General features: G+C 44.5%; 1 protein-coding gene and 1 long non-coding RNA gene across 10 annotated transcripts in view; one reads left to right on the top strand and one right to left on the bottom strand.

Annotated features, from left to right (window-relative positions):
* Positions 1–26,470, bottom strand: part of LOC139265703 (ecto-NOX disulfide-thiol exchanger 2-like) — a 460,596-nt gene that overhangs the window by 335,361 nt on the left and 98,765 nt on the right. For 2 of the 9 annotated variants that reach the window (XM_070882954.1, XM_070882957.1), the window contains one exon: positions 2,459–2,554. The exons of the other annotated variants lie outside the window; for them this stretch is intronic. The gene's annotated coding sequence lies outside the window, so the exon portion shown is untranslated. The remainder of the gene's footprint in view (positions 1–2,458; positions 2,555–26,470) is intronic. 9 annotated transcript variants of the gene reach the window in all.
* LOC139265702 (uncharacterized) lies at positions 13,007–19,167 on the top strand. The gene is made up of 2 exons (XR_011593605.1): positions 13,007–13,170; positions 17,401–19,167. It is a non-coding gene; the product is annotated as an uncharacterized lncRNA (long non-coding RNA).

Genomic DNA, 26,470 nt, shown 5'->3' with positions numbered 1-26,470 from the left:
GCAATACTGTTTATGTGTTCATGGGATGTGGGCATCGCTGGCAAGGCCAGAATTTATTCCCATCCATAATTACCCTTAAAAGGTGGTGGTGAGCCATCTTCTTGAACCGCTGCAGCCTATGAGGTGAAGGTTCTCCCACGTTGCTGTTGGGTCGAAATCCTGGAATTTCCTCCCTAATGATGAAGGAACAGCGATGTATTCCAAGTCAGGATGGTGTGTGACTTGATGAGGAAATTGGAGGTAGTGGCATTCCCACGCCTGCTGACCTTGTCCTTCTAGGTAGTAGAGGACAGGATTTTGGGAGGTGGTGCCAAAAAAGCCTTGGTGAGTTATTGCAGTGCATCTAGTAGATGGCACACACTGTCAATGTTCCCCCTAACTTTTTTTTGGGTGCGCAGTCCATTCAAAATTTCGTGCACGTGCAAAATGTCACATTGAAAAGCTGGTGATCAGCCTGCGCGGGGCCACCATGCAGCTGCGCGAGGCCTCCAGACAGCTGCGCAATTGCGCAGCTTAACGGAAACATTGCACACTGCAGCCATGGTGTGCCGGTGGTGGAGGGAACGTTCAAGTTGGTGGATGGGGTGCCAATCAAGTGGGCTGCTTTGTTCGGAATGGTGGAGCTTTTGGAGTGATGTTAGACATGCACTCATCCAGGCAAGGGGAGCGTACTCCATCACACTTCTGTCTTGTGCCTTGTAGACAGTGGAAAGGCTTTGGGGAGTCAGGGCGATGAAACACTCACCACAGAATACCCAGCTTCTGACTTGCTCTTGTAGCCACAATATTTATGTGGCTGATTCAGTTAGGTTTCCCGACTTCTGATCTTATGAGGAGGGAAGGCCATTGATGAAGCAGCTGAAGATGGGTGGGCCTAAGACACTGCCCTGAGGAACTCCTGCAACGATGCCCTGGGGCGATGATTGTGATTGACCTCCAACAACCACAACCATCTTCCTTAAAGTTAGGTATGACTCCAGCCAGTGGAGAGTTCTGTCTCCACCACCACCACCCCCCCCCCCCCCACCACTCAGATTTCCATCGACTTCAATTTTACTTGGCCTTCTTGATGCCACATTCAGTCAAATGCTATCTTTATGTCAAGGGCAGTCACTCTCAACTAAACTCTGAAATTCAGCACTTTTGTCCATGTTTGGACTAAGGCTGTAATGAGGTCTGGAGCCGAGTGGTCCTGGCAGAATAAATAAAGCATTGTTAAAATTTTCTCTAGCATATTGTGTGCAGATCCCAACAGCTAATCATATAAATAGTATTCTTGCTCTTGAGATGGTACAGTAATGAGTAATAAACATGATTTCCTTGGGAAACCTTTATTAAAAATCCAAAGCCCTGAAACATGACCTTGAATGTAATTCAAGAGTGAGGAAGGGTTTTGTTCATCAGCAGTGGGAAAACCCAGTTAAAATAAGTACACAGCAGTTATTTCAAATAATATTGATTTCCCAAGTCACTTAAAAAAAAAATCCGCCTCCCACCAGGGAATGGGAAGGGTCAGCAGTGGCATCTGGTCGGGTGTGGGAGGAGCAGGGATTATCCACAGCAGTCACCTGGGAAAATCTGTATTATTTAACACACTCAGTTGAGGTTTCTTCAATTAAGAAATTTCCTTAAGATCTGGTGATACTCTCCACAAGTCTGGCTGGTAGAACTGAGGGTGCGGGAATCGAGTCCTGTGTCTTTGCTGTGCATGTAGGAATTATCAACATAAAAGATTCACAACACTATTCGAAGAAGAGCAGGGGAGTTCTCCCGGTGTTTGGGGCCAACATTTATCCCTCAACCAACACCTGAAATAGATGATCTTGCCATTCATTTTATTGCTGTTTGTGGGAGCTTGCTGTGCGCAAATTGATTGCCATGTTACATATATTACAACAGTGGCTACACTTCAAAAGTACTTCATTGGCTGCAAAACACGCAGTCGTGAAAGGCGCTATACAAATGAAAATTTCTCTTTCTTTGGGAAGCACTCAAGAAAACTCCGCCTCCTGATAGGATCAGGTCTCCACCTGACCTGATCATCAACACCTTCCCTCTTTCCCACTGCCTCCTGACAGCTCTCAACACTCCCATGTCTTCCACACCAAGCTTTTATGCTTTGCCATCCATTGTTGACCCACATCAGAGGTATCCCAGAACCCATTCCCAGTACTCCCACCCTGTGCTCCCCTATTTCACCTCTTGCTACACCACGTCTGACCTCACATCGCGACCACACCCTAGGATTCCCCCCCCCCCCCCCCCCCCACCCCACACAGTGCTACCAACACCTCTCTTCCATTCCCATCATTAAGATTAAACTCCTAAACATCATAATTTTAAATCCCCTCCCAGTGCCTTCAAATTCTGAAAACCCCTTTTAGGTTCGCCTTTGCAAGGCCATCACTATTGTTCCCATACTCCATGACCCTGATCCCAAATCTCAGGAGCAGCATACCTCACCCCTATAGTCATCCACAGCTGTATCCAGTTCAGAAAAGCTATCTCTCATCAACGTCCAACTTCAAATATCTTCCTCTCTATCCTGGGTTTTCTAAAAATAAAAGGCAGTGATAAAACTTTACTAACTTAACACTATTCAAAGTCACTGGTTTACAGTTCCCTTGCAAATACTCACAAATGTAGAATTCAAGCCTGAAAATAATGACATTTCCAGTAATAAAAACACGATTTGTCCTATTTAACACATCAGTGTCCCTGATAATACATTCTGCAATAGATAACACAAAACATATTTCAACTCATCACAAGCTGTAGGAAATCTGTTACCTTGTAAAACATGCACCACATTGATACGTTTCTGTTTTTCAGGATTGCAATGCACTTCATAATCTATAGAACAACAGTTTAAAATATGCACCTCTGATCACTGCAGTAGAGGTTAAAAATTAATCTCAATATTTTAGCACCTTTAATAAAAACCAACATACAACATTTAAATATGCACTGCAGCCAAGTGTTATTTACTATCATTCTGCATACCGTATTATATATGCAGGTACAGTCAATTGAAGTATCTGCAGCTATTCCAACTACAATTAAGTACCCTGACAACAAGACAAATTTAATGTGAAGTGAAAAAGCGATCTTGAAGCCTTTACTTAGAAATTACTTCATTGAATATGATAAGTCATCTATCATACAAAAGTTCCGAACTGTGTTCTTTTCCAAGATTGCCCAAAATATTTAGTTTTATAAAACGCTTTGATAATACATTCACAATAATTTGAACAAAAGTACATCTACGTTAGATTTACAGGGAAAATAACAGAGTTTAATGTGCACGCCATTATTAGTGTGTAAATCGTCCAGCAATTTATGGCGACGAAGAGATACCCTGCACCCCATAACAACAAAGGCTACAGGCCCCGACAACACCCTGGCTGTAGTGAGGACCTGTGCTCCAGAACTGGCTGCACTTCTAGCTAAGCTATTTCAATGAAGCTGCAACACTGGCATCTACCAGACAAAGTGGAGTATTGCCCAGGTATGTCCTGTCCACAAAAAGCAGAATAAATTCAATCCAGCCAATAAATGTCCAAATCATAGAAACATAGAAAATAGGTGCAGGAGTCGGCCATTCGGCCCTTCTAGCCTGCACCGCCATTCAATGAGTTCATGGCTGAACATGCAACTTCAGTACCCCATTCCTGCTTTCTCACCATACCCCTTACTACTAGGGGAATCAAGGACTTCATCTAACTCCTTTTTGAATATATTTAGTGAATTGGCCTCAACAACTTTCTGTGGTAGAGAATTCCACAGGTTCACCACTCTCTGGGTGAAGAAATTCCTCCTCATCTCGGTCCTAAATGGCTTCCCCCTTATCCTTAGACTGTGTCCCCTGGTTCTGGACTTCCCCAACATTGGGAACATTCTTCCTGCATCTAACCTGTCTAACCCAGTCAGGCTACTCGCAATCATCAACAAAGTTATGGAGCATGGCATCGACAGTGCTATCAAGACGCACCTACTCACCAATACCCTGCTCACCGTTGCTCAGTTTGGGTTCCGCCAGGACCACTCTGCTCCAGACCTCATTTAGTCTTGGTCTAAACATGGACAAGAGCTGAATTCCAGGAGGTGAGGCAAGAATGACTGCCTTTGACATCAAGGCAGCATTTAACCAAATGTAGCACCAAGGAGTCAATTGAGATAAACGCTCTACTGGCTGGAGTCATACCTAGCACAAGGAAGATGGTTGCAGTTGTTAGAGGCCAATCATCTCAGCCCCAGGACATCGCTGCAGGAGTTCCTCAGGGCAGTAACCTAGGCCTAAACATCTTTAGCTGCTATATCAATGACTTTCCCCTCCAGCATAAAGGCAGAAGTGGGGATGTTTGCTGATAATTAAAGTGTTCAGTTCCATTCACAATTCCTCAGATAATGAAGCTGTTCGTGCCTGCATACAACAAGACTTGGACAACATCCAGGCTTGGGCTGATAAGTGGCAAGTAACATTCACACCACACAAGTGCCAGGCAATGACCATCTCCAACAAGAGAGAGTCTAACCACCTCCCCTTCTTATGTTCATGTTCTTATTCAACGGCATTACCATCACTGAATCTCTCATCATCAACATCCTGGGGGGGGGTCACCATTAACCAGAAAATTAACTAGACAAGTTACATAAATATAGTGGCTACAAGAGCAGGTCAGAGGCTGGGTATTGTGCAGCGAGTGATTCCCCAATGCCTTTTCACCACCGACAAGGTACAAGTCAGGAATGTGATTGTGTATACTCCACTTGCTTTGATGAGTGCAGCTCCAACAACACTCAAGAAGCTCGACCACATCCAGGATAAAGCAGCCTACTTGATTGGCACTCCATCCACCACTTTAAACATTCACACCCTCCACCACCGGCACACCATGGCTGCAGTGTGTACCATCTATAAGATGTACTACAGCAATTCCCCAAGACTTCTTCGCCAGCACCTCTCAAACCCATGACCTCAACCACCCAGAAGGACAGTAAGTTTACGGGAACACCACTATCTCCAAGTCACACACTATCCTGATTTGGACATATATCGCCATTCCTTTATTGTCACTGTGTCAAAATAAGAACATAAGATCATAAGAAATAGGAGCAGGAATAGGCCAGTTGGCCCCTCGAGCCTGCTCCACCATTCAATAAAATCATGGCTGATCTTTGAAAATCCTGGAACTCCCTACTTCACAGCACTGTGGGAGTACATTCACCACACTGACGGTGTACATTCGCCACACTGACAGCAGCGGTTAAAGGTGGCTCACCACCACCTTCTGAAAGGCAACTAGGGCTGGGCAATAAATTGTTTTGTCAAAGACTCCCACACCCCATGAATAAATATTTTAAAATTTAAAGTTGCGATTCACCACAAATTGCTGGATGATTTGCACTGCTTGCCTTGCTAAAATAGCAGCTCACCATTCAACCCCCCTGCTTTTTCACATTAATACCAATTAAACAAGCCAGAGTAAGTTAGGGCAGGTTCTCAACAGTTAAGGACACTTTTAATGATGAGATTTATGTTTCTGCAACGCCACGCAACTTCTCCAGCCCAGAAAGGGAATAATTGAAATTGTGAAGTTTCATTTCCACAGGTAGTAAATTGTTCTTAGAGATTTAAAACATAATTTTTTTTCCCATGTTATTCCTTTGTCTCTTTATTCTCTCTCTTAATCCATTTCTCTTTCTGTACCCGATTTGACCCAATTCACCCTATTCCCTGCTCTGTTTTTCCTGTTTCTTTCTCGATTCTTAAATTTCATTGGAGAAGGAGATAAACTGTTGATCACATGGTTCACCAAGGTCCCAGATACCCCACTGACCTCGCCACATTATCAGCTTGCACTTCCACCAATTTGAGGCGGTGAAAAAAAAATTGAGCTCAAGGGTGAGGAAAAAGATCTAACTAATGGAGCATGCCACGAGATGCTTCGCTCCAGCAAATTCTGGCCCATAATATTTATCTATTGCTATGCACAGAAATGGTTTTATTTTGTTAATATATTTGGAAAAAGCAAATGTACAACCTAGAAAAAAAAACAAAACCCAAACCCCAGCTCACTAAACATTTATAATTCAAGTACTTCATTAAAGGGCAGTTGCTGCAAGCAACTCATAAATAATTCAGATTAACGGCTGGCAGATGAAAGCTCTGAAGCTTAGTATTAAACTTCAGCATTAAGATTCAACAGTAACCTATTCCACCTGCAGTCACATGCAGATATGCATACATTAATTTTAAATCCTTCAGTTGTTTGAAGGCATTTGCTCGTCTACACAATGTATTAGAATATGAGGACTCGCTGCTCCATACAGGTTAGCAATTAAACATAAAAAGGATATTTTAGAAATATGCACAATTTGCTTCAGAATAAATGTACCCGTGTAGTGTTACGGAAAACAATGGTAGGAACAGAAAGTACAAAAACATTGTGCTTTGATCATAGAAAGGAGGCAGTACTATAAACAACCTTATCCACAGCCTCATAGCAAAACGTAGAGCAGCACAAACTTTAGACCCCCAACTGTTCGGCATCAAATACCTAATGAGAAAATTAGTATATTGAGAGATAAATTCTTTAATACATCATAAAGACATGGTATTATTTTTTTTTTTTAAATTGCAACTCACAAAGCTACTTTACCATTTATGTTCTGGAAATTATCAATAACTCAAATAAATATATTTTAATATACTGACATAGTAGTTTAGTGATTGGTAGTCCAATATGCAGTAATCAGAGTTGTGGGATGTGAATTCGCCACGTGGTTCTGGCCATCGATCAGAATGCTACTTTCCCACTTGGGAAGGTAGAGAAAGAACACAAGAACATAAGAAATAGGAGCAGAAGGCCATTTGGCCCCTCGAGCCTGCTCTGCCATTTAATAAGATCATGGCTGATCTGATCATGGACTCAGCTTCATTTCCCTGCCCGCTTCCCATAATCCTTTATTCCCTTATCGCTCAAAAATCTGTCCATCTCCGCCTTAAATATATTCAATGACCCAGCCTCCACAGCTCTCTGGGGCAGAGAATTCCACAGATTTACAACCCTGAGAAGAAATTCCTCATCTCAGTTTTAAATGTTGGCCCGTTATTCTGAGACTATGCCCCCTAGTTTTAGTTTCCCTTATGAGTGGAATTATCTTCTCTTCATTCACTTTGTAGAGCCCCCTCATTATCTTATACGTGTCAATAAAATCACCTCTCATTCTTCTGAACTCCAATGAGTATAGGCCCAACCTACTCAACCTATCTTCATAAGTCAACCCCTTCATCTCCGGAATCAAAGGGGGCAGGTGGGATGAGGAATTTTAGCGAGAGTATCACAGATCACTTTCACTCATCTCCTCGCAAACATGTTAAATCAGTACAGGTTGAACCTCTCCAGTCCGGCACCCTCAGGACCTGATTGGTGCCGGGCCGAATTTTCCGGACCACGGGAGGTCACGCCAACCCGACTTAAAAATTCCACTGTCAGCAAAGTTTCCAGACAGGTTTCTGTTACATTCACTGGAATCCACAGCAGAGTGTCATGCAGCAGTTCTCAGTTTAAAAAAAGCAAAAGCAAAACCAAACAACACAGAAACATTACAGTTAAAAAGGAATAAAGTGTACTGCTGACCTGGGGCTGGCTCCTCCTCCTCCTCCTCCTCTTCCCGCCACCTCCGGTGCTCCCCCCCCAGGTCGGGCTGGCACGCTGTGTCCTGGGGCCGACCGCTCCCCACCCCCACTCCACGCTGCTCCCTCCCCAGTCGGGTCTGCACGGAGAGGGAGCGGGGAGTGCGGCGTCCGACCGAGGTGCCGAAGCTGGGGCAAACACCCGGCCTCGTACTGCGCAGCATTTCGGGCCCAGCTTCAGTGCCTCGGTCAGCCGCTGCGCTCCTCGTTCCCTCTCTGCGCTGGCCCAACCGGGGAGCCGCCTGCCCCAGTACGCAGCGTGCCGACCCGACCTCGGCGGGAACACCAGAGGCGGCGGGGAGAGGAGGAGCAGCCGCCGGCCCCAGGACACAGTGTGGGTCATGACTCCCCCCCCCCCCCATGCCGGGAATTATGCCGGACCAGGGATGTTGCCTGACCAAAGAGTCCCGGACTGGAGAGGTACAACCTGTATTGAGTGTGATCTGGGAGTATGAACCTTTTCTTGCCTTGGGAAGGATGCATAATCCAGAGGGACCACCTCAGGGAATGCAAAGACGTTTTCAAGACAACACAAAAAATGATTTGCAGAAAATGTTAGCAATTATTTATTTAACAACTCAGTTAACTCCTGCTACCATTTTGACATCCTTATGCACTGCTCGACTTCCATTTTCCTCGTAATTCCAATATATCTCCTTGGATCTCGTATTTCACTTTCATACTTTTGACCTTGTTCAAAGTAAATGGCTTGCTTCTATCCTTTGCTCCACCTCTTCATTATTTCTTTGTCCATGTCCAAATCCTATAAAACTCAGCATCAAAATTTATCAGAAGCTTGTGTCATGGAATAAATTGATTCATGTCCCAAGGAATTACGATTTCATCAGACCACAACTTTTAAGCAACTCCAACAACCATCCATCCTGTACATGGCTCACAAACTGCCAGTGTCACAAAAATTGATGTTTATAAACTTGCGTATCATTAATATAATTTTCTCCTAATAGCAGAAAAATGCTGCCTTAGATGCTTTTTAAAGGAAAAAGAAAAACTGCATCAACAGATCCAACCCCTGAACTATATATAGTCTATTAGCTACTGCACTACAGTCCATTCCTTATTTAAAAAAAAGACATGAACACTGACATGCCAAAAATCAGATATGCATACATTAATTTTAAAACCTCTAGATTTTAAGGCATTTGCTAATCTACATGGTGTATTACAATGTGAGAAATTTCTGCTCCAGTTAGCAAATTGAACATAAAAAAGGCATTTTAGAAATGGCCACAAAATGCAACAGAATAAATGCTCCAGTGCTATTGTTGTGGGAGAAGATAGGGAACTATGTTGCCTTGAACACAATGGAATTTCAACAATTTTCAACAGGAGGCAATGCTCCAATAAACCTGTCAGTCACTAAGCCAGTTAGACAGTGGTAAATAGAATCAGAATTCATCAATCAACACAAGGGATGCCAGTGCTGTGAATGAAACCCATTTCTATGCCCAGAACCAAGCAATCCCAAATCAAGTATTGCAAGCACCAGAAGCAGCATAAAAAACATCTTCACTCCTGCTCCAGCAATGTGTCTTATCCCCTCACCAGCTTACTATTTTAGTTTTCCCTTTTATTTTGTTATCTAAATTGTGAGCAATAATAGACATTAGAGCTATGTAGCTATACAATTTGCATACGGAAAAAATATCCTAGTTTTATCCATCTTTATCAGTAGAACCAATTTTGGTGCCAAAATGCCAGCAGTTCTATCACTTAGCAAGATGCAAAAGAACTTTTCAAAAATCCAACCATATCATGTTGTTCAAAAGATATTATGAAGCAAGTTAAAGTATTGCTTATGTGCATTATCTGCAGCCAATATACTTGCTTTTCATTCCTTTTCCTCTCTGCGTTCTATTTTCACACAATTATCCAACTTCAGTCCATTGTTTGTAGAGGACAACACATCACATTTAAAAGGTCAATAATAAAAAAAAAAGTTTTTAAGAAAGAGCTTTTGCTAATACACACGTGTTATTACAACAGTTGGACTCTCAAAAACATAAATTTACTGCAACTGGGAGATCTGATTTTCATTCCTCATCAGCAAGCAACCATGTGCATCCAACTTATCTAGATCTAAACACAGCTGTCATATCCCATTACCACTGATTCAGCAAAGCACCCAAGTTTGTATCAAAGCAGCCAGCACTTTTTTCTCCCTTTGGCATTTTCTTCTTCCTATTTTAAAACTAGTCTAAACGAATACATTTCAGATCGGTGAAATGTTTGAGTGCTAGAGGCAAGGCTCAATTCATTTACTGTTACATTTTATTTAAGTGTCAATGCTGACTGACAGTAAATAACCATCAAAAATGCAAAGGGTGTAAATGCAAGAGGCTTAACAGTATAAATGTCAAGGCAAATTGTCATTCAGCTTAGTGTCTTTACTGTACTTGTCATTTATTTTGATGTGAATCAAGGTACAGGTACATATTTTTAGTATGCCTATCTCCATAATCCCCACTTTAACTGCATGCAGCATTTGGAGAAAAGTATTGAAAAAACAAATAGCCCGCGTTAATATTTAGGATTAAACAGATTTCCACATCATCACAGAAAGGGGGCAATGAATATAAAGGGGTGGTGGGGGATGGATTTTCTGTGCTCTATATATGAAATCATAAATCTGTTTGTAAAGAATGAGTTGAAAATGTTGTTGCATCTAGTACAAAGAGGATGGTTTGCTTTGATTAAAAAAATGATAACCTTACTAAAATTTTTAAAAGCTCACGGCAGTACTTTAAATTATACCATGCAGCAGATCAAATCAGGAAAGTAATTGAAAATCCTGGAAATAGTTCCAGGGTATTTAATACAGGTGCAGCTTCAAAAATCTGGAATTCCGGAGTCCGGGACCGATCGGTGGCAGGGTCGTCCAGATTCTGTAAAATGTACCGGAATCCGGACCCGCCGACCTCAAGCCTCACCTCAACGCCGCTGGCCACCTGACCTCTGCCTCGCTCGCCGCCGCTGCCGTTACCTCAGGGCCTCCTCGCTGGCCCGCCCGAATATCTCATCGGTGGGACCCCGCCCGAACAGCTCCACCACAGCGGGGCCCTGTCCGAGCATCTCCTTGGCGGCGGGGTCACGCACGACGACCTCATCATCAGGGCCGGCAGCCCGAACAACTCCTCGGCGGGGGAACCCCCCCCCCCCTCTTCTAACGCTCCGAAATCCAGAAATACCCGAACCTGGGCTCAGGTGTTTCTGGATTCATGACGTCAGAAAGACGAATCAAAGTCCGGAACCTGGAACGGCCTCGGTCCCGAGGATTCCAGATTCTCGATGCTGCACCTGTAGATGTGAAACATTTATCCTGGAAAACAGCAATTACACTTTAAAAGTAATGCAATGGTTGTAAAGTGTTTTTGGATATCCTAAGGATTCGAAAGGCACTATATAAATGCAAGTTTTTTTTTTAGCAGCAAAAAAAAGTGCTCATGTAAAATGTCACTCATATTATGCAACATAAGATAAGCGTCAAACATCTGGTTCTCTAAATGGGGGCAAGACAGAACCAACACTTTCCATACTCGGCAGCATGTGTCCCTTGCCAATCAACGATACCACGTTAGGTGTATTGCACAGCTGTGTACTTCCTGAATGATGTATCTTAACCCGAACTCTGGAAAAAGCATGCTTTTATTCAATTGCAACTAGGCTACAAACTGGAAATATCTTCAAGATACTCTGTAGCATATTATGCCATGTTTTTTTGAGCCATTCAGCTTCTCAGTTTCTGCTCCAATAAAAGCAACTGGGCATGACTTAAATCGCATTATTACTGTATTGCTACCATCTTGTTTTTCTCCCACAGTATTCCAATACCAGAAATTGATGTGAATGTTCCGATGTGAAGGATTAACCCAAGGTTATCTCTCCTCTCCCAAAATTGCATTACACTATTTTTGATCTTTGTAATTTTGTTGTATGTTAATTAAAAATTAAATATTTCCCCACATAACTATTTACTCAATATTTTATCCATGCGGGAAAAAAAAAACCAGTAGCTTCAAGATCTGCAGTTTGTTTGCTATGAAAATACTGCACTGGGGAAAAACTTCAGTACCCTAGTCGCCTGAATTAATTATGCCTTTATTGCACCAAACCTTTCTGCAGCAGAGGTGGATAAAATTATGGAGGTGGAAGCAAGCTGCCTTTGTGTTGGAAAGTACACTGAATTTGAAACTCAGCTCAGGATACACTACCTTGGTATGTTAGGTTCAGTATGAAAAAGCATCTTCTTATATGGACGTGTTAATTTGCAATACCTAAAGCTCTGATTAGACCCCCTAATGACAAGTTCTGATTGTTGATTGGTCTCCTTGTTTTATGTTCCTTGAAAATTTAATTTCATAATTCTTCTTTGCCTTCCCAATTGTTTTTTTTAAACTTCGCTCCTAATCTTTTCGCATTCTCCCTCACCATGCACTCCCCTGCTGTCTATGTACTTAATCTTGCCGCTGCTACTGTATCTGCCCACGCTCCAATCACCGATCTGGACCTTGATGACGTCCCCCTTCGCTGCCGTCACCCTCCTGCACCAACTTGTGCAGTACCTTGCAGTGGTACGTCGCCACGCTGCCCATGGCTGCCACTCACTTCTCCTTTTATGGCCCCAACCTGTCGCTGATGGTTTCTAGCAGGTTGAGGCCACCACACTGCTCCAGGGTCGCCACTCCTTTTATGGCCCCGACCTGCGAAGGAGCGGCGAGAGATTGTAGAGGGATGTGATCGGGGCCCAGGCTAGGCATGAGTTCAGGACCAGAAGAGGCAAGGGCCCAGGGGCAGCATGGGCCAGCCCACACTGCGATGTGTGCGTGCACTAGGTCCGTGCAGCAGAGCAGGTCGCCAGTCGTTTTGGTTAATCCTTGCCACTGGACCAAGACCTAGCTCTGTCAAGCCCGTGTGATGGCCGGTGTGCAACGGCCACCCACGTTAAAAAAAAAACACGCACAGGTGTGAATGTATGTGGAAGAATCATGAAAGGGTTAATAAAATGGTTCTAGGAATCAATAAGAAAATAAGAAAAGACAGACTTAGTTTCCCGTGAGAAAGTAGTGGGCAAAGTAGCTTGTGTGACCATCACTGATAAACAAGGGTTTATGGCCATGACTTGATAAGGAACACATCTGCTTCGTGTGATTAAGCTGGGCTATCCTAAAACGTAGGAGGTTTTGGTGTCCCTGAGCAATTCTGCTTGTTGCAATTCCGCTCGTAAAAGCATAAAGTGAACTAAAGATAAACAGGCTGTCAATTCATGAAGCCCTAGTAACACACTGTGATTGATGAAGCAGGCCATACCTCCTTCGGTTTGTAAAAATAAAAGGGATGCATCTGTGAGGATAGGCAGAACTTTTGTCTGCCTGCCCCGGAATCTGTAGACTCTGTGCTGGCAGTTTGGTAACAGGTCCGAAGCCGCTTCAATAAAGACGTAAAGATTGAAGGTATCGGACTCGATTATTGTCGAATGCAGCTGACCACCCGAACTAGGACTTAACATTTGGTGTCAGAAGTGGGATCCCAAAAACTCTCGATTGGAAGTGGCTGAATCATTGATATCCTACAGAGGGGACACGGCAGAGGAAATGGGCCCCAAAGTGAGTATATTTAGTTAAATTGCCACTTTGTTTTCCTCCTGTCGTAAGTTCTGGTCGCGGATCTTTCACCACTGTTCAATTAATTGTTGACGGGATCGTCCGTGGTCAGTTGTCAGATTACCCCAGGAAAAGATAGATTTGGAATTGTCCACGATGGTGGTCCGTTAAAGTTACGAAGGAATAGATTTGGAATTGTCCACCATGGTGGTCCGTTAAAATGACGAAGGAGTAGGTTGATCTGGAAATTGTCTACCACAAGTAGTCCGTCAAACGTTAAAACAGTAAGAAATAAAGAGAAAAGGAATAGAGAGAAAAGGAATAAAGAGAAAAGGAATAAAGAGAAAAGGAATAAAGAGAAAAGGAAGTTGTGGGTGCCCACCACGGTGGTGGGTTAAAAGATAACTGATTTGAAATTGTCTCACTTAATGAGTCCGTCAAAACGTTGAATAAATAGGTTAAGATAAGTTATATCATTAGGTTCAGACATATGGCCATTAGGGGGTTCAAGCGATTTAGAAACAATTAAATGCGCCCAAGAATTAATTTGGAAAAGGGGAATCGGGAAAAAGAGTAAGAAATTGATTGAAATCTGGCGCCAACATTGTCAGGATGAAAAAGATAAGAATATTCTGGCGAGTTGGTAGGAGAATGCTCTCAAGGCAGGAATTAAATTAACCGATGCAGGAATCCCTAAGTCATTGGAAATTTTAAGAAAGGAATGTGCACAGGAAAAGAGAAATAGAACAAACAAGGAATCTTTAACTGAACTATGTAGTTCAATGGCTGGTCTTGGCATGCAAGGGGCTGACGATGACGATGAATGGGATAATTGGAATATGACTCCAGGGGCTCCCCCGCCTCGTCCGACGGCACAACCCGATGTTAATGCCTTGGCTGACGCGGCTGTGGCAGTAAATGTGCCGGTGCCAAATTTACATACGAACGGAGTTCTACCACCCCCTTACCCCGGTCCTAATGTCCCAACAGCGGGCGCCACTGCTGCTACAACACTCATTTATCCCAGTTTAGACAATGTGTCTAATATAGAATGACAGTGTCGGGGAACTAAGTCTGATGATGAGGTTTTCTGTCGATCCGTTGCAGAGGGGACTAGAAGCCAGGTTCAAAGACGGCGTCAACTTGAACAGGAAATAGGGAGATTACAACAGCTTGAAAGAAATCAACGACGTAGTGGTAAAGGGAAAAAGGGGAAATCAACCCCTATGGATGAGGATGATGTGATAGTGTCAGGGTCAGATACTGGGACAGATTCAGAGTCGGGATGGGTTGGCGATATTGAAGGGGACAATGACGGGGAGACACCAAGACCCCTGAAGAAACGCGCGCCGAAACAGCTGCCCGTCAGAACTATCCCGAACCCTCGCATGTTGGCACCAGCAGCGCCTATTGAGGATGGAGGCCCGAATGTGCAGCCCCCTGCTAAGATACAAGTGTGGTTAACTTGGAAACCTCATGAACTTATGTCCATATTAACCAGCGCCCCGAATAAAAATACCTGTCCTCAACGGTTCATTGAATTTTTGTCACGAACCATCAGACTCTATCAAGCAGATTCAAGGGACCTTTGGTCTCTGGTACAACAGGGACTTACTGGTCCTGAATGGACTAGATTTAAGGAAGCCTTAACACATCAAACTCACGAAGCCTTAGAAGCAGCGAAGGATATTTCACGCTGTCACCAGAGAAGACAGATGCCTTCCAACAGTTAAAGCTTTGCCTTACACAAGCACCAGCCTTGGGAAGACCCCTCTACGATCGTCCGTTCCAGTTATATTGTACTGTTCTCCAAGAATGCGCTACTTCGGTCCTGACTCAGAAGCATGGAGATAAGACAGCGACCAGTTGCATATTTTTCCTCAAAATTAGACCCTGTCGCCCTTGGATATCCCCACTGTACACAGATTCTGGCTGCCATTTATGATAGCTTGCCATCCGCTGCTAATATGACTCTGCAGCAAGAGATTGTGGTCTATAGCTCCCACGCCGAAGTAGCCTTGCTTGGCCAACTTCAAACTCAGCACTTGACCTCAGCCCGACAGAACAGATATGAGATCTACCTCCTTAATAATCCACACCTCACCTTCAGACACTGTACCACGCTAAACCCAGCAACTTTCATTGAAAGTCCACCTCTTGTTATTGAGAAGCCGGATCATGACTGTCTGCACTCAGTCCTCGAGGACACGAGCCCTCGCTTCGACCTTTCAGATACCCCTCTGTTAAACCCTGATCTTGTTATGTTCACTGATGGCAGTTCCTCCATCAACAAAGAAGGAACGACTCTCGAGTCTGGAGCCTTCCAGGTCCCCCTTTCCACTCAGCAAACAGAACTTTTTGCCCTCACCCGTGCGTGTATTTTAGGAGAGGATCTCCGAGTCAATATCTACACTGACTCCCGTTACGCCTTTGGGGTTGTCCACGACTTCGGCCAGCTCTGGAAAAACCGAGGATTCCTAACTTCAACCAGTACGCTAATCTCGAACCAAGTGCTTGTGTCTGACCTATTACTTGCTCTTCCGCTCCCTCGATAAATCGCTGTTATTAAATGTTCCGCTCATACTGCCGGTTCCTTTCCAATCGATATTGGAAACCGCCGTGCTGACGAGGCGGCTAAGTGTGCTGCAAGGAGTCAGCAGATTGTTGTGCCCCGAATGATGAGGCAGACGTCCAGCTCTAAACCGAGCTTGTCGGCCCCTGAAAAGCCAATGCCAACCATCGAAGAAGTACTTCGCCTACAGGAGGACGCTCCTGCTGTACAAAAACAACTTTGGAACGATCTTGATTGTAAATATGATACTGCCTCCGGGTTGTGGATCACACCCGCTGGTCAAACTTGTATGTCCGATGAATTGGCCCTTTGGGTAATTGAATGTGTTCATTATGCCACGCATTGTGGAGCAAAAGCCACTAGTGACCTGCTCCTCCAGACATGGTGGCATCATAGCCTCCAAATGTTTGCGCAGAATATTATTTCTCGTTGTCTTACCTGCCAACGCCATAATCCTGGAAGGGGGGCACCATGTTTATTAGGTAAAACACCCTTGCCAGCGGACCCTTCGAGACTTTGCAGATGGACTATATAGAATTGCCACGCTGTCAGTGTTATAAATATGTGTTGGTTATTGTTGATGTTTTTAGTAAATGGATTGAAGCTTATCCTACTACTGATAATAGAGCCTGTACTGTTGTTAAGATATTGCTGAAGGAAATTATCCCTCGCTTCGGGGTTCCCGGTCGTCTTAGCTCAGATAACGGACCCCATTTCATTGCAGCTGTAAACAAGGAATTGTGCCAACAGTTAGGGATACATCAACAACTCTATTGTGCCTATCGCTCCCAGGCGGCGGGTCTGGTCGAGCGAACCAACCAGACTCTTAAAATCAAGTTAGCTAAACTGACCTCTCAAACAGGGTCGACTTGGTTAAAATTGTTACCTGTAGCTCTTTTTCAGATTCGCTCCACCCCCGCAGGGACGACGCGTCTCACCCCGGCCGAGATTGTGCACGGCAGACCTCTTCGCACCCCTTGGGACCACCATTCTCCAGTTGCCGTTCACTTTCATCACATGACTGAGGAGATGACTACCTATGTGTTAGCCCGAACTAAGGCATTGCGAGCCTCTCATTCACAGGTTCGCGCCGCTTATGATGACCGTCCCTCCTCTCACGGATCATCCCCTATCGAGCCCGGATCCTTCGTCCTCATCAAAAATTGGACGCGACGTTATCTCCAGCCCAGATAGGATGGTCCATTTCAGGTCTTACTCACCACCCCCACCGCTGTAAAGGTGGAAGGTAGAGACGCGTGGGTGCACATGCATCACTGCAAATTGATTACCGGCAGTAATCAAAAGGAGGGAGTGGAGATAGACGTGGAATAATAATTGAAGTGCCATAATACGTTCGTTCCCATCGTTCCGTAACCGTTTTAGCCGTAATTTTAATTAATCTAATTATCATATGATTGCTTGTCCTGCTTTTAGGTATTTAGGCATAACATGAGGCCTTGGTGGCCACGATAGTAACATGACGGTTTGCAAGCCTTTTTGTCTTTCAGGATTGAAAGAATGCACGGAACCCTGCTGTTCGGAGTCGTGATCCTGCTGATAACAGTAACAAACAGGGGGACGACTACTCAGCTGCCCAACCGATGGCTCACGAGAGCAAATTCTCCCCCTCTGTACGGGAGATATAGTACAATGTGGAACCAGGATATCAGACGATCTCGAATCATGGACCATGACTAAAATAAAATCCCGTACGGGTATACTCTCACAGGTTGATCGACAGGTGACTCTGCAGGGCAAAGACCGATGGAATTTGCCATGCCGGTTCAGGGAATGTGAGATGGACTTTGTTTGCCCTGATCAACCTGAAGATGACTTAGTTGATTCAAAAGGACCAATCCCTGGAATCAGTAACAGGGCAAAGGAGGAAAAGGAACGTGCAAGGGCAACTGGGGAACGATCATAATATATTCCTGAGGACTCATAAGATCTTATTCGCGCCAGAGTCGGTTGTATGCTACCCTGTTATGTCGGTCACTGAATTGTTTACCCCAACCCCGGTTATGGATCCCACTCTTTACATACAAGGATACAATGATATCCCACCCGCCGAAAACATTACCTTCACATATTCCGATGGCTGAGGCACCCCGGCCACCTGCCTAAACACTACAGGGTCTGGGAAGGATGGGTACCCACAGTGTTGGAATGGTACAGGATTCGGGTGCGCAAAAGTGGACGTACCCATTAACCAGACCCGTCTCACAAAGCAGTCCAATTATTCCAGTCTTCACGACTCAAACACGGGTATCACCTCTTGCCAGAGTGTGGATACCTGTGTAGAAGTAAGACAAGGGACCCAAATGACCTGCAGTGCCCTATACCACAGCCAAACTTTTGCTTTACGCCACTACGACCTGTCACGATCGGGCAAGCGCATATCACCCATCCCACATCTAACCGAAGTATTACGAGAGTTGAGGCTCAGAGTGGGTCAATCCGTAAAGCTCTACCACCAATTGCAAACTAAAATCAAAGTACTGGAAGAAGATATCGATGTAGACTTACAAAGTCAGAGTTGGTGGAGAAAGGTCTGGGATTGGGGAATAAATGTGAACATCCATCCTTGGATTCGTATAATTTCACACATACTGGTCGGGACAAAATTGATCTTAGCAATAACCTGGGGCATAATTTGATCTAAGCAACCGGGACTCCTGAAACCGCGTGACTGGCCAGCACGTTGAGGCAGGGAGTACCGGGCCGTGCACAAAATTGAGAGTAAACATTTATGAATGAGAATTTATCATGAAATGATAAAAGGGGGGAATGTGAATGTATGTGGAAGAATCATGAAAGGGTTAATAAAATGGTTCTAGGAATCAATAAGAAAATAAGAAAAGACAGACTTAGTTTCCTGTGAGAAAGTAGTGGGCAAAGTAGCTTGTGTGACCATCACTGATAAACAAGGGTTTATGGCCATGACTTGACGCGAAGCAGATGTGTTCCTTGTGATTAAGCTGGGCTATCCCTAAAACGTAGGAGGTTTTGGTGTCCCTGAGCAATTCTGCTTGTTGCAATTCTGCTCGTAAAAGCATAAAGTGTTCTAAAGATAAACAGGCTGTCAATTCATGAAGCCCTAGTAACACACTGTGATTGATGAAGCAGGCCATACCTCCTTCGGTTTGTAAGAATAAAAGGGATGCGTCTGTGAGGATAGGCAGACCTTTTGTCTGCCTGCCCCGGAATCTGTAGACTCTGTGCTGGCAGTTTGGTAACAGGTCCGAAGCCGCTTCAATAAAGACGTAAAGATTGAAGGTATCTGACTCGATTATTGTCGAATGCAGCTGACCACCCGATCTAGGACTTAACACAGGCTGAGGGTGTAGTTCAGGACCTGGAATATTAGGTCCTGCATTGAAACATCTGAACTCATCCTTTTTTTGGCGTGGCGTTTCGAGGGACTGCCTATGATGATGATGTACTTAATGTATGCCTCCGTCCTTACCCTTAATTGTTCCCTTATGGTTTTATTCATCCATGGAGTCTCATTAGTGTTTAGTTTGTTCTTTCCTTTTAGCAGAATATAATGTTCCTCCACTCTGTTATGAACACCATTTTAAATGTTTCCCATTGATGTTCTACATTGTTGTTTGCCAATATTGTTGCCCATTTTATTTTCCCAAGTTCTATTTGCAGCCCCTCAAAATCAGCTTTTCTCCAATCGATTAACCTGGTTTTCGTCATACTGCATCGACATCATGGTTCTGACGGAAAACTGGCTGAGGGGTGAAGACAACTTACCCCTAAATAAAGCCTCTCTGCCTGGCTATACCTTCAACCACTTGCCCCGCCCTCAGTGACGGGGCTCTCATGACCAAATCACGCCTTGGTCTGTCCCCCTACTCCTCCGGCTCTTTCTCCTCCTTTGAGCATCTCACATTATTCCACCCCTCTCCCTTCTCATTTAAAATCCTTGTTCTCGACCGTTCACTCAAGTACCATAAAAATGTTCTCACTGAGGTATCTTCACTGCTTTCCACCCTCAGCTTCTGCACCGAACGACTTTTCATCCTTGGTGATTTCAATCTCCATCTCAATACATCATGTTCTCCCTTCTCTGAATTCACTGCATTCCTATCCTCTCAATCTCTCCCTCCATGTAAAGTCTCCAATATATATTCACCGCTGGCTCCTTCACCTTGCTATCTCTCGTGGCCTCACTACACCCATCATGTCATTCACAGATAAGGCCATCTCTGACTACTTCCTTGTATCACTTTCCACCATCATCCCACTCTCCACCCCAACCCTACTTCCTACCGTGACTGCCTCTGGGAAAAAAAACTCTCTCCCAACTCACTTACAACTGCACTCACAAAATCCCATTCACCACGACATTTCTTCAGCTACTGATCTGCTCCACAACAACCTCTGATGCCCTAGTCCCTATTAAATCCATTACTTTCTCTCACCCTAGCTGTTCCCTCTAGTGCGGCCTTCATCTCTTAAGTCCAAGGAACGCAAACTTGAACGCGTTTAATGAGACAACTGGTTTAGCCTTTCACCGCCACATCTGACTGGACCACATAAAGCAGCATCAGGTCCTGCACTCATCTGACAAAACTGCTCACTGTTCCAGGATCATTCTGGAATGCAAAGATCACCTCCGGTTTCTTTTCCCTACTACAAACCGTCTACTTAAACTCCTCTCCCCTGCTCCTCCACCCTCACTTCCAACAAGTGCGAGGAGCTCATGGACTTTTGTCTCCAAGATTGAGACCAACCGATCATTTGCCTCTGTGAATTCCCTTTCTTCCCCTAGCTCTCCGGGCCAATCTTCCTCCAAGGTTCACCCCTGCCCTAGCCCTGAACTCATATCTTTCTCAGTTTCTCGCTCACCTCCCCTCATGCCCTCCTTGTGCCCATCTTGTCCATGAGAACCACTTCCTGCTCCCTCAACCCTATTCCCACTAAACTGACCACCTAACTTCCTTTTCTGGCTCCCATATTAGCTGACATTGTTAACAGTTCGCTCTCCTCCAAATCTGCCATCATCACCCCTTTCCTCAAAAAAAACAACCCTTAACCGTTTTCGTCCTTCCATAGTACCATCCCATTTCTATCCTCCCTTTCCTCTCCAAAGTCGTTGAACATATTGTCGCCTCCCAAATCCGTGCCCATCGTTACCAGAACTCCACACTTGAATCCGACCAGTCAGATTTCCGCTCAGCCACAGTACTGAAACCACATTTGTCAAAGTCACAAACGACATTCTATGTGACAATGGCAAACTATCCCTCAGCTTTCTCAACCGGTCTGCAGCCTTTGACACGTGCCTGGTTCCATTCTTATCTATCGAATCATAGCCACAGAATCACCTACAATGGCTTCTCTTCCCACCTCTGATGTCTCAAGGATCTATCCTTAGCCCCCTCCTATTCCTCATCTACATACTGCCCTTCTGCGACATCATCTGAAAACACAGCTTCAATTTCCAAATGTATGCTGATGACACCCAGCTCTACTCTCGGCCACTCCACTGGCATTAAATCACCAAACTGCTCATCAGACATCCAGTACTGGATGAACAGAAATTTAATCCAACTAAATATTGGCAAGACTGAAGTTATTGTCTTCGGACCCCATCACAAACTCCATTTCCTCGCCATTGACTCTATCCCTCTCCATAGCATCTGTCTGAAGCTGAACCAGTCTTTACTACCTTGGTATCAAATTTGACCCAGAAATGAGCTTTCAGCTACATATCCACGCCTATGTCCACCTCTTCCACATTGCCCAACTCTGCCTCTGCCTCAGTTCATCTGTCGCTGAAATCTTCATCCATGCCTTTATTACATCTAGACTTGGCTATTTCAACGCACTCATGGCTAGCCTCCCATGTTCTACCATTTGCAGCGCATTTGGAAAGCAGTGACAGGATCGGTCCAAGTCAGCATGGATTTATGAAAGTGAAATCATGCCTGACAAATCTTCTAGAATTTTGTGAGGATGTAACTAGTAGAGTGGACAACGGAAGAGAACCAGTGGATGTGGTGTATTTGGACTTTCAAAAGGCTGTTGATAAGGTCCAACACAAGAGATTAGTGTGCAAAATTAGAGTACATGGTATTAGGGGTAATGTACTGACGTGGATAGAGAACTGGTTGGCAGACAGAAAGCAAAGAGTAGGAATAAGCGGGTCCATTTCAGAATGGCAGGCAGTGACTAGTGGGGTACCGCAAGGTTCAGTGCTGGGACCCCAGCTATTTACAATATACATTGATGATTCAGACGAAGGAATTGAATGTAATATCTCCAAGTTTGCAGATGACGCTAAGCTGGGTGGCAGTGTGAACTGTGAGGAGCATGCTAAGGGGCTGCAGGGTGACTTGGACAGGTTAGGTGAGTGAGCAAATGCATGGCAGATGCAGTATAATGTGGATAAATGAGAGGTTATTCACTTTGGTGGCAAAAACAGGAAGGCAGATTATCTGAATGGTGACAGTTTAGGAAAAGGGGAGGAGCAACGAGACCTGGGTGTCATGGTACATCAGTCATTGAAAGTTGACATGCAGATACAGTAGGCGGTGAAGGCAGCAAATGGCATGTTGGCCTTCATAGCGAGAGGATTGGAGTATAGGAGCAGGGAGGTCTTACTGCAGTTGTACAGGGCCTTGATGAGGCCACACCTGGAACATTGTGTACAGTTTTGGTCTCTTAATCTGAGGAAGGGCATTCTTGCTATTGAGGGAGTGCAGCGAAGGTTTACCAGACCGATTCCCAGGATGGCAGGACTGACATATGAAGAAAGACTGGATAGACTGGATCGACTAGGCTTATATTCACTGGAATTTAGAAGAATGAGAGGGGATCTCATAGAAATATATAAAAATCTGACAGGATTGGACAGGTTAGATGCAGGAAGAATGTTCCCGATGTTGGGGAAGTCCAGAACCAGGGATAAGGGGTAAGTCATTTAGGACTGAGATGAGGAGAAACTTCTTCACTCAGAGGCCAGTTCATTAGATATATTCAAAAGGGAATTAGATGAGGCCCTTATGGCAAAAGGGATCAAGGGGTATGGAGAGAAAGCAGGAATGGGGTACTGAAATTGCATGATCAGCCATGATCATATTGAATGGTGGTGCAGGCTCGAAGGGCTGAATGGCCTACTTTTTTATGTTTCTATGTTTATCCAACGTAAACTGGAGTTCATCCAAAACACATCTGCCCATGCCCATTTATCCATCACTCCTGTGCTCATTGACCTACATTGGCTGCCAGTTAAGCATCGCCTCGATTTTAAAATTCTCAATTCTTGCATTCAAATCCCTCCATGGCCTCGCCACTCCCTATCTCCAATTTCCTCCAGCTCTACAACCACGCCCCCACTTCCCGAGATATCTGCGCTCCGCTAATTCTGGTTTCTGGAGCAACCCTGATTTTATTTGCTCAGCCATTGGTGACTATGCCTTCAGCTGCCAAAGCCCTAAGCTCTGGAATTCCCCGCCCCTAAACTTCTCCACCCATCTTACCTCGTTTACGACACTCCTTAAAACCTCCCGCTTTGTCCAAGCTTTTGGTCATCTGCCCTAATTTCTCCCTATGTGGCTTGTGTCAAATTTTGTGTTATAAAACGCCTTGGGACGTTTTACTACTTTCAAGCCACTATATTAATATAGGTTGTTGTTGCTGCTGAGTGAGTGGAGAGGTGCTACATAATGGTGCAACATGAATCGTTGATCAGTGAAATCAGATTGATAGATTTTTGTTAGGTAAGGTACATAGGTTGACGGTATATGGAGCAACGATGGTTAAATGGAGTTGAGGTACAGATCAGCCATGACCTAATTGAGTGACGAAGAAACGCGAGGGGCTGAATGGCTTCCTTCTGTTCCGAATGTTCCTATCTCCCTTTAAGTTTTTTTGCACGGGTGGGCGCAGATGAAAAGATTGGAAGGTGGTAGGGGGTTACGGGTGATAAAATGATAAAATAAAATGGCAACGAACCAGAAATAGTTGCGCATGCGCAGTTCATGTTTTTATGTGTTTGTTATCGCCGCACTTCCCAAAATGAGGAATAAATAGGCGGATTTAAAAAATCTTTTTCAGTTGTAGTTTAATTTATTAATTGTGTGAATTGCAGAATTCATTCAGGTATGAGCCACTTGTTTGTGCACTAAATTGTGGTTGGTCAGAGTCGGCAGTGGGGGATAGTTAGGCCCCAGCACTGCCTATTTTGTCTACGGGTAGTAGGGTTTGTTAATAGTTTGCAAGTTACTATTCTGAAGCTAGAAGCATTCGGAGATTCATGTAACAATCAGGGATGGTAGATTGGGAATCTCTAACATTAATGAAACTTTATTAGTGATATACTTCAGCACTTCTCAGATCCTCTGTCTGTCGTGGTGAACGTTATTTTTTAAATTTGGGACCCGACAGATATGTGCAGAATGCTTCCTGTTCATTGGCAGCAGTTACTCTGTAAAATGAATGGTCAGAGATAGCCTCGTCAGTGATTGTGAGCGTACAAGTAGTGAGGCCAGGAGAAATGGCAAAGTAGAGGGGTGGATGTTATGGGTAGAGTGTTTAAGGGACAACAGTAAAATCAGAGGAGAAAGGATAAAGCGAGTCGAGATGGAGTTTGAAATTTCGAGGATGAGGAGTCACTGAGTGGAGAGGCTGAAGGAGGAAAGCAGAGAGGATATGTGGGTGAGAAATCTGGGGTGGGAGCCACAGACTAGGGCTAGAAATTAATTAGCCTTCCGCCGCGTTGCTCAGCCGTATTTCCTTGTTTTGGGCAATGTTTCATTCGTTGGGAATTTCATCAGGGCCTTACGCCGGCGGTTTTGAAATATCACTGGGGAGCGGACCCCCGGCGTGCAATGCTGGGAAAACTGCTCCCGCCCAAGTTTGGTGGGAGTGGTGATCCGTACTACTTCAAAAAAAAACGCCCAGTCAGAGCAGCCTTTCGCTGGACGGTAGGTATGAAACACTGCAAAAAAAGGTAAGTGAATGGGTTTTTTTTTGTTTTAAATTCTTTTGCAGCGATTCAGTTAAAAAGGCTCCTTTGAATGTTTTCCGATGTTTTATTTTCAGAAAAAATATTTTTCGCGTTTTCCCGCCTCCCTAGGCCCGACTCCAGCTTTATTGCCGAGAATCCTTGTGGAACGCCCATTTTTCCGGCCAGGCGTTTTTTTTTTCATTTTTTGATCAATTTTCCGCCAGCATTAATTGCAGAATCTTAGCGGTTTTTTGGGCAGTAAACGGGCAGTGATGGCCTTTGATCAATTTCTAGCCCAAGGATTTTAAAGGAGAGAAGAGTGGAACAAATGTCACAACAGGCCGCTCCGACATCACACCAACGTCCTCATGACATCATTAAGCAGCTTCAATCCCTGACAGATGATGATCCCAATTTAGGGGCAAATCTGCTTGAAACGTCTGTCCTGCACTCCCATTTCTACATCTTTTGTCACAAATACTTTGAGTGTCTGTTCCTAATAAAGAACCCACTGCACCACAAACAGCTGCTCAATCGAATATGGCTGCCAAGGGTTGCCTTGTCCATATGCTCTGTATCTCGGGTCTGGGCCTTAACCCTCACCACCCATCTTAAACTGCTACAAAGAACTGGCAGGACTTATATGGGCACATGACCCAGGGCCACATCACAACTGAGGGATTATGTAATCTGGTCTCTCAATGAAAACCATGAGAACACAGAAACTCAGGGGTGGACAAAATACAGCAAAATGGTACAAACTGTGCATTTCTTCATGAGATGGATATTTTGAGAGAGTTAAAAGGTCTCTGACTAAAAACACAAATGGACAGCGTGCTGCACCAGCAGGTGTGCGTTTCACTGGAGTCTACTGTTGATCTTGCTGTGAAGAACCAGACTGAGATCCTTCACTGTTTCAGAGTTCTGGCCCCAACAAATAGTTGAATTTCTCCTATCTCAGTTAGAGAATACTGACCAACAAATGAGAGCAGGAACACTTACTGTACTAAAGCAACTCATCATATCGATCTCATCGTACTTGGAAAGGAAAATGGCTCAGATTTTGGCGACAATAAAACCAGTACTTCTAGACAAGAGCAGCAATCAGGAGAAGAAATTAATTGTCCAGATAATGTGTGTCATGGCCCAGCAAGGTTACCTTGAGCCAAAGGGAGGAAAGGCAATGGTGCAATTCCTCATCCAACAGTGTGCTGCATCCATTAATTCAGGGACCCGGGGTACCACCCAATCATCAGCCAGACCCAGTAACAGAAGAATTAGTCATACTATGTGAAAGAGTGATGTGTTTGATCACAACTGCAGTGAAGATGGAGGATGACCAAAGACCCAATACACCAAGGCTTTAACAATAATCTGCAGTCGTTCAGCACATATTGGGAAAAAGAAACTGTGAGCTGGTTGCGAAAGCTTTTCCCTTACAATAAAAGGTGCCAATCTCCCTGAAACCCAAGCACTGCTGACGCACCTCCTCGTTGTGTCTTGTTGCCCATATCAGGGAGGAGGCTGAGGAGCTGCGGTACTGAGTCTACTGCAAGTCCCGAGTCTCAATATCCACCCAGAATCAGTGAGGTGGTTGGAAGAGGAGCTTGCGC

The sequence above is a fragment of the Pristiophorus japonicus genome, chromosome 6 (genome assembly GCF_044704955.1).
Source record: "Pristiophorus japonicus isolate sPriJap1 chromosome 6, sPriJap1.hap1, whole genome shotgun sequence".
In the NCBI taxonomy this organism is placed as follows: domain Eukaryota; kingdom Metazoa; phylum Chordata; class Chondrichthyes; family Pristiophoridae; genus Pristiophorus; species Pristiophorus japonicus.
Note: the sequence above shows the minus strand (reverse complement) of the source record. Positions and strands in the feature narration are given on the sequence as shown.